Source organism: Cloeon dipterum, chromosome X (genome assembly GCF_949628265.1).
Source record: "Cloeon dipterum chromosome X, ieCloDipt1.1, whole genome shotgun sequence".
Classification (NCBI taxonomy): Eukaryota; Metazoa; Arthropoda; class Insecta; order Ephemeroptera; family Baetidae; genus Cloeon; species Cloeon dipterum.
In genome coordinates this window covers 1,372,545-1,380,044 of record NC_088790.1, presented here as the reverse complement: position 1 = coordinate 1,380,044, position 7,500 = coordinate 1,372,545, and the positions used below count along the sequence as shown (strand labels likewise).

The following is a 7,500-nucleotide window of genomic DNA, read 5'->3' as shown; positions in this document are numbered from 1 at the left end:
GGACGAACGCAATCTCGAACGCGACCTCGGATCAGGCGGGACTACCCGCCGAATTTAAGCATATTAGTAAGCGGAGGAAAAGAAACTAACAAGGATTCCCCGAGTAACGGCGAGCGAAAGGGGAAGAGCCCAGCGCGCAGTCCCCGGGTCCCTGCGGCCCGCGGGAGATTCCGCGTTTGGGAGGGTCGCTCCTCCCGGGGTGCGGCGGCCGGTCCAAGTCCCTCTTGAATGGGGCCACGGTCCTTAGAAGGTGCCAGGCCTGTGGGATGGTTGCCGCTCCCGGGAAGACCTCTCCCTAGAGTCGGGTTGCTTGAGAGTGCAGCCCTAAGCTGGTGGTAAACTCCATCAAAGGCTAAATACAACCACGTGACCGATAGCAAACAAGTACCGTGAGGGAAAGTTGAAAAGAACTTTGAAGAGAGAGTTCAAGAGTACGTGAAACCGTTCGGGGGTAAACGGGTGGAGCCCTAAGTGCCGAGCGGGGGGACTCAGTTCGGCCGCCGCGGCCGGCGCGGTGCGTTCGTCGCGCGTTCAGCCGTCCTCGTGGCGGAGGGCGCGTGGCGGGCGTCGCCGCGTCCGCGTCGCGGTCCGAGCGCATTTCCCCCCTAGTAGGGCGTCGCGACCCGCTGGGTGTCGGCCGACGGCCCGGGTGCGCGTCCGGTGCGAGCCGCTTGCGGCGCGCGCCGGCGCCCCGGTGTCCCGGTCGACCGCCCGGCGGTGGTGCACGATCGAGCTGGCCCGTGGGACGCTACGCGTCGCACGCCAACGCCCTGGGCGAGCGTCTCGCCGGTGTGTGCGCTCGGGCTTGCCCGACGCCGCCCGGCGCGCGCTGTCGGCCCGGGATGCGCTCTGGCGGGGTCACCGTCTCTCGTCTGCGACGTTAGCTAGCGGGCGGCCCACCCGGCCCGTCTTGAAACACGGACCAAGGAGTCCAGCATGCGCGCGAGTCGTCGGGACGCACTAGACCCGAAGGCGTATTGAACGAGAAGGCCCGCCTCGCGCGGGCCGAGGGGTGATGGCGGCCCCACGCGGGCCGCCCGCAACCCCGGGGCGTCTCGATCTACCGCGGCTCGTCCGCGGAAGGCGAGGCGCACCAAGAGCGCGCACGCTGGGACCCGAAAGATGGTGAACTATGCCTGGTCAGGACGAAGTCAGGGGAAACCCTGATGGAGGTCCGTAGCGATTCTGACGTGCAAATCGATCGTCAGAGCTGGGTATAGGGGCGAAAGACTAATCGAACCATCTAGTAGCTGGTTCCCTCCGAAGTTTCCCTCAGGATAGCTGGCGCCCGCGGGACCGAGTCCCATCCGGTAAAGCGAATGATTAGAGGCCTTGGGGTCGAAACGACCTCAACCTATTCTCAAACTTTAAATGAGTGGGATCCGCGGCTTATTTGAACGTGAAGCCGCGGATATGGATCAGGGTGCCAAGTGGGCCACTTTTGGTAAGCAGAACTGGCGCTGTGGGATGAACCAAACGCCCGGTTAAGGCGCCCGAACCGACGCTCATCGGAAACCATGAAAGGTGTTGGTTGCTTAAGACAGCAGGACGGTGGCCATGGAAGTCGGAATCCGCTAAGGAGTGTGTAACAACTCACCTGCCGAAGCAACTAGCCCTGAAAATGGATGGCGCTGAAGCGTCGTGCCTATACCGGGCCGTCGGGGCAGTTGGCCCGACTTGATTGTCGGACTGCGACGCCCCGACGAGTAGGAGGGTCGCTGCGGTGAGCGCAGAAGGGTCTGGGCGCGAGCCCGCCTGGAGCCGCCGCAGGTGCAGATCTTGGTGGTAGTAGCAAATACTCCAGCGAGGCCCTGGAGGACTGATGTGGAGAAGGGTTCCGTGTGAACAGCCGTTGCACACGGGTCAGTCGACCCTAAGCCTCAGGAGAAATCCGTCAATGGACGCGGGATGTGTAGCACACGGCGAGAGCCGGAACTCGCGACCCGTCCGTGTGGCGAAAGGGAATCCGGTTCCCATTCCGGAACCCGGTTGCGGAACCGCACTCACGATCCTCGTATTGACACGGTAACGTGAATGACCCCAGAGATGCCGTCTGGAGCCCCGGGAAGAGTTTTCTTTTCTGTTTGAGCGTTCGGGTTCCATGGAATCCTCTAGCAGGGAGATATGGAATGGAGCGCGAAGAGCACCGCAGTTGCTGCGGTGTCCGGGGAGTCCCGTCGGCCCTTGAAAATCTGGGTGAGGGTCACGTGGAGTCGCCGCACCGGATCGTACCCATATCCGCAGCAGGTCTCCAAGGTCAAGAGCCTCTAGTCGATAGAATAATGTAGGTAAGGGAAGTCGGCAAATCGGATCCGTAACTTCGGGACAAGGGTTGGCTCTGAGGGTCGGGGCGTGTCGGGCTTGGTTGGGAAGTGGGTAGACAGCTAACGTGCCGGGCCTGGGCGAGGTGGGTCGCGCTCCCTTCACGGGGGGCCGGCCTGCCGAGTTCGGTCCCGTGCCTTGGCCGCCCACGGAGCTCCCTTGCTGCGAGCCGGTCGGGGGCCGCGCCCTTCGCGGGGCGCGTCACCTGCCTTCCGTGCCTCTTCGGCCGCCATTCAACGACCAGCTCAGAACTGGCACGGACCGGGGGAATCCGACTGTCTAATTAAAACAAAGCATTGCGATGGCCCAAGCGGGTGTTGACGCAATGTGATTTCTGCCCAGTGCCTTGAATGTCAACGTGAAGAAATTCAAGAAAGCGCAGGTAAACGGCGGGAGTAACTATGACTCTCTTAACCGACCCTCTTGGGCGACGCCTCCGGCGTGGACTTAGGAGGAGATGGTGGGAGGGAAGTAGGGGCTCTCGTACGCCCTGCGCTTTCGGAAGGCAAGCGACGGCTCGTTTCGAGCCCCTTCCTGCGTGGGTGTCCGCGGGGGGACCTCCTCCTGGTCCCGTCCTGGCCAGGAGCTCGGGTAATAGACACTCGCGGTCGATCGGAGTGAAGCAATACCTTCTCGGGGTTCTGGGCGTTAAACCCCCGCAGTTATATCTTGACGGAGGTGACTGCGGGGGGAACTAATGTGCTTCTCCCAGGCGGCCTGCAGCGCTGTGTTTCCACTATGTGGTCTCGTGGTAGCTGCTCCGATATTCGCGGACATTAGCAATTGCTGATGGCTTCCGGCGGGTATTTCGATATTAACGGGTCCTGGGAAGTCTTTTGCCTGTCGCAAGGCAAATGACGGAATAGGACCGAGAGGTATCGAACTTCTTGCTGGTCGGACGTCAAACTCCGCTACCGGTGTGACGGAGCGCTTCGTAATTTGATTGCGGCGCTTCATTCGGACAGAGGGATTAGGAGTTCTCCCTCGCTCGACCCGGACGTAAGGTGCTGGTGACCTACCTTGGGTGATGGGTGCAACAATAACAACAGGGGCGCCCGTCAAACTTGTCCTTAATGGGTAAAACACCACTTCCTTTTGGATGCTTTGGGGAATCTCCCCTTTTGTAGTGTGACGTTGATATGAACGCATTCTACGCCCAAAAAGCGCGCCCGGACAGGCTTGGCGAACCGATCCCTGGGGCAGGAGAGAAATCTCCTGTACGACAGTCCTTAATGGGTTAAACTCGCCTAACTCGTCTTTTGACTTGTGGTCCGGATAGGGAAAACGCCCACGCCCCAAATCTGTTTGTTATTTTTTCGAACGTGATACAACGGAACCGGGGCTGGTTAATGGCGCTAGCTCGAGAGAGCGACCTATCGTATTGAACGCATTGCGGGAGTTTGACGAAAGGAAAGGGGTTGGAATCCCTCCCTGGAAGCTCTCTCCTACACACCAGTGACCTAAGGTGAGCAACCACCTACCCCAAGGTGCGCCTTCCACCGTGTTTTACGGCAAGGGGGCGTTTACAGGTCTCGTAATAGGGGGAATGTGGGACACTACCGGAATGGTCGGCCGGAGCATAGTGTCGGTAAAATCTAGATCGTATGAATCATGATATGTACACCCCTAGCCCAGCCTCGGACGCCCAATGTGAGCGAAATCACATACCCCTGTATAAATGTGTGAATGATTGTGCGTGTGGAACAGCCTCGGCTGAGGATAGGACGGTGTCAAGACCAGTCGACGAATCGGGTGCGCCCTCTCCTACTCTGGGGTGGCATTCCGAGGAGTCCCGGAAGATTGCGCGGATTGCGATGCCTTTCCATGAAGGGACTTGCTCCCTCGGTGGACGGGACTGCGCCAGTGTACACTTGAGCTCAATCAAGAGTGCTGCGTCTCACCTAGCTGCTGCCCATTCAGTGGTCCACGTGGAGTTTATCTGCTCGAGCTGCAGTCGTTCATTCGGTTCGGCTCAGGCAGTGAGCTGCCACGTGCGGTTCTGCAAGGGCCCGCCCGAAGAGTTAGCATTCCGCTGTCGATACTGTCCACGGACGTTCAGCACGAAGTCCGGGGCAGGCTTGCACGAGAAGGCTCAACACCAGACGCTGCGTAACCAGAGACTCACTGAATCGTCTCCAAAGAGGGCTAGGAAGACCCGAGCCTGGAGCGATAATGATATTGAAGAAGTCCTGGGTCTGGATGAGTTCCTTACGGCAAGCGGCAGGTCCAGTCGTGCCCCTCACGCCATCGCAGCGGCACTCGAACGAACCCTTGAGGAGGTCAACGAACTGAGATCAAGCGTGCGGTACAAGACACGGGAGTTGGCTCGGAAAGCGGAAAGAGCGGCAGGGGAAAGATCTGGGTACGATGTCACAGATGACGCAGCTGTTGCGGAGGAGGAGGCTGATGAGCCACACGAACAGGCTCTGCCTGTGTCGTTATCGGCAGGGAACCCCGTCTCTCCAAGGGCGGATGTACCTGCTGAGCCAGTCTCCGACGGCATGGGGATCGTGCCCCCTGCCCGGTGGGTTTCTCTATTTGAGGAGCTCATTGCCTCGTGGCCCGTCCCTGATGGTTTATCAGAGAACCAGAAGGACTTCCTTGAGAGAGTGAGAGGAGCGCGTAGCCAGGTGGAGATCGACGATATCTATCAGAAGCTCGTGATTATGTTGTTAAACGAGGAAACGGAAGTACCAAAGGAGTCGCCCTCCGGGCCTAGACGATACCACATAGTCAACAACCGCCCTAGGGTCTCCCGCCGTTGTGAAACGACGAGGGGACGAATTTACAGGTACGCTAGGTTCCAACGTCTTTTTAAGACCGACCCGAGCCTTCTGGCGCGGTGTTTGAGACAAGGGAGAGATCCCACTGTCGAAAACTCTAGCACAAAGCTTGATAGGGCCGAGGTGGTTGCACTCTACGAGTCTCTCTGGGGAACGACCGTGGTCGAAGGCCCGATCGTGTTCTCGGAGCTGCAGCATGATGTGCAAACCCTTGATCCTTGTTTATTCCTTCAGCCCTTCCAGGTAATGGAGACGATCAAGCGTGCTCGTCGGATTGATAAAAAGACGGCAAAGGGTTTGGATGGCTTAGGACCGGACTGCCTCGTGGAGCCGGAATGGGCCTATCTATTAACGATGTTCTTTAACGTTTGCCTCGTGGCGCTGATACTGCCCTCCCAGTGGGACAGAAACCGAACAACGCTGATCCCTAAGGAGGGCAAGGATACGACCTCTGTAACAGATTTTCGTCCGATCACTATAAGTCCGATTCTATCCCGATTGTTCTGGGGATTGTTCTCTGATCGTTTGAACGATACGTTGAAACAGCATCCACGGCAGAAGGGATTCGTCCCTGAGCCAGGGTGCTTTATCAACGTCCAACTCCTCACGGAGGCGATTCGGAGGATGAGAGCCAGCGGGGGCGTCGTGATTCAGCTTGACCTCGCAAAAGCATTTGATACGGTGCCGCATCAAGCGATCACGGCTGCGCTTCTCAAGAGAGGTGTCCCGGAATTTGTGACGAATCTTATCCACCGGAGTTATGCTCAGGCGGAGACGGAAATCTCACACGAGGATGGGGCGATTCGGTTAGGCATCCGACGGGGAGTGAAGCAGGGGGACCCCGCGTCCCCCCTGTTCTTCAACCTCGTCATCGAGCCCCTGATTGAGAAGCTAGAAGAGGCAGAGGGATTGGGTTATCGGATTGGCGGTCAGCGGGTGGCGGTCTTAGGGTTCGCCGACGACCTGATCCTGTTGGCCGACAACCCCGACAATGCACAAGCTTTGTTGGATGTCACGAGCAGGGAACTCGATCGTTTGGGTATGGCCCTAGCCCCGGCAAAAAGCTCAGCCTGGTGGTTAGACAAACGTGGAAAGCGCCCGCTTGTGATCCGTGACCCAGGTTTGACATGCAAGGAAACGCAGCTGCCAAGTGCAAAGGATGGGACAGCGAATCGGTATTTGGGAGCATGGATCACCCCTAGAGGTGAGGTCGACACAACAAGAGCGGAGAAGGAGCTGTCTTTAACACTCAAGCGGTTGGTCAAAAGTCCGCTAAAGCCTGCACAAAAGCTGATCCTGCTGTCAAAGTACTTAGTTCCCCACTTCCTACATCAATTCGTAATGGGGCTTCCGGCGGGTTATAGGCTACAGCGCATGGATAGGATGGTGAGGAAGGCCGTAAAAGCATTCCTACACCTCCCCTCCTTTACCGCAAATGAGCTTATTCACCTGCCGTCGAAAAGTGGTGGATTAGGTGTCCCTCAGTTGCGCAACCTGGTGCCGACAGTAGCTGCTAAGCTCGGTCGGAAAATGTACAGCACTGAAGACCCACTTGTAAAAGCCGCTTGGGAAGGGTCGCATTTTGCGAGGAAACTCGCAAGATATGACCGGGACCTTGGCCTTTCAGACCTAAGTACGGTAAAAGACGTGGATAGATTGAAGCCGGAAAGGGTAAAAACCATGCTGAAAGAGTGGGCGACGAAAACATCGCAAGGGTGTGCGGCTGAGCTGTTCGACGGGGATAGATTTGCAAACAGGTTCCTACAAGAACCATTGCTGCTATCATCCGCAAGGTTCATCGAAGCCCTAAAGATGAGAGCCAATTTGCTAGTCACAAAGAGCAACCTGGAAAGAATTGGCCAGATCAGTGCAAGCTGGTGTAGGTACTGCAAGAAGCATAGAGAGACGCTTGGGCATATTCTTGGATTTTGCGCGGCCTCAAAAAGAGGACGCATTGAGCGGCATAATGAGATTAGAGATCGAATCGTTAGCGAACTGGGAAAGGTACACGGAAAGGCAGTACGTGTGGAGCCGGAAAAGAGGCACCGCCTGGTGTGCGTTGACGGGTCTACTGACCGATGGTTACAGCCGGACATTACTGTTCACTTTGGTGAGCAGGCATTTCTGGTCGATGTGACCGTTCGGATGGAAAAGCCTGGATACTGCACCCGGGCGGCTGCGGAAAAGAAGGCAAAATACGAGGTTCTGCTGCCGACACTGCTTGCGGAGCCGACCATCAGGACCGCAGCGGTGCTCCCGATTATTATCGGAGTACGTGGGGCGATTCCCGAGATTACCCATGAAAGCCTTAGAGCCTTGGGCATTGGGTCGAAACGCGTCAAACAAGGGTTATCCCTAAAGGCGTTAGGGAAATCGCTAGGCATCTATCACGAAT

At 57.6% G+C, this 7,500-nt stretch overlaps 1 pseudogene; it reads left to right on the top strand.

The window, feature by feature from the left end:
• Positions 1–21: 21 nt before the first annotated feature.
• The window catches only part of LOC135947563 (large subunit ribosomal RNA), a 9,701-nt pseudogene continuing 2,222 nt past the window's right edge, over positions 22–7,500 (top strand).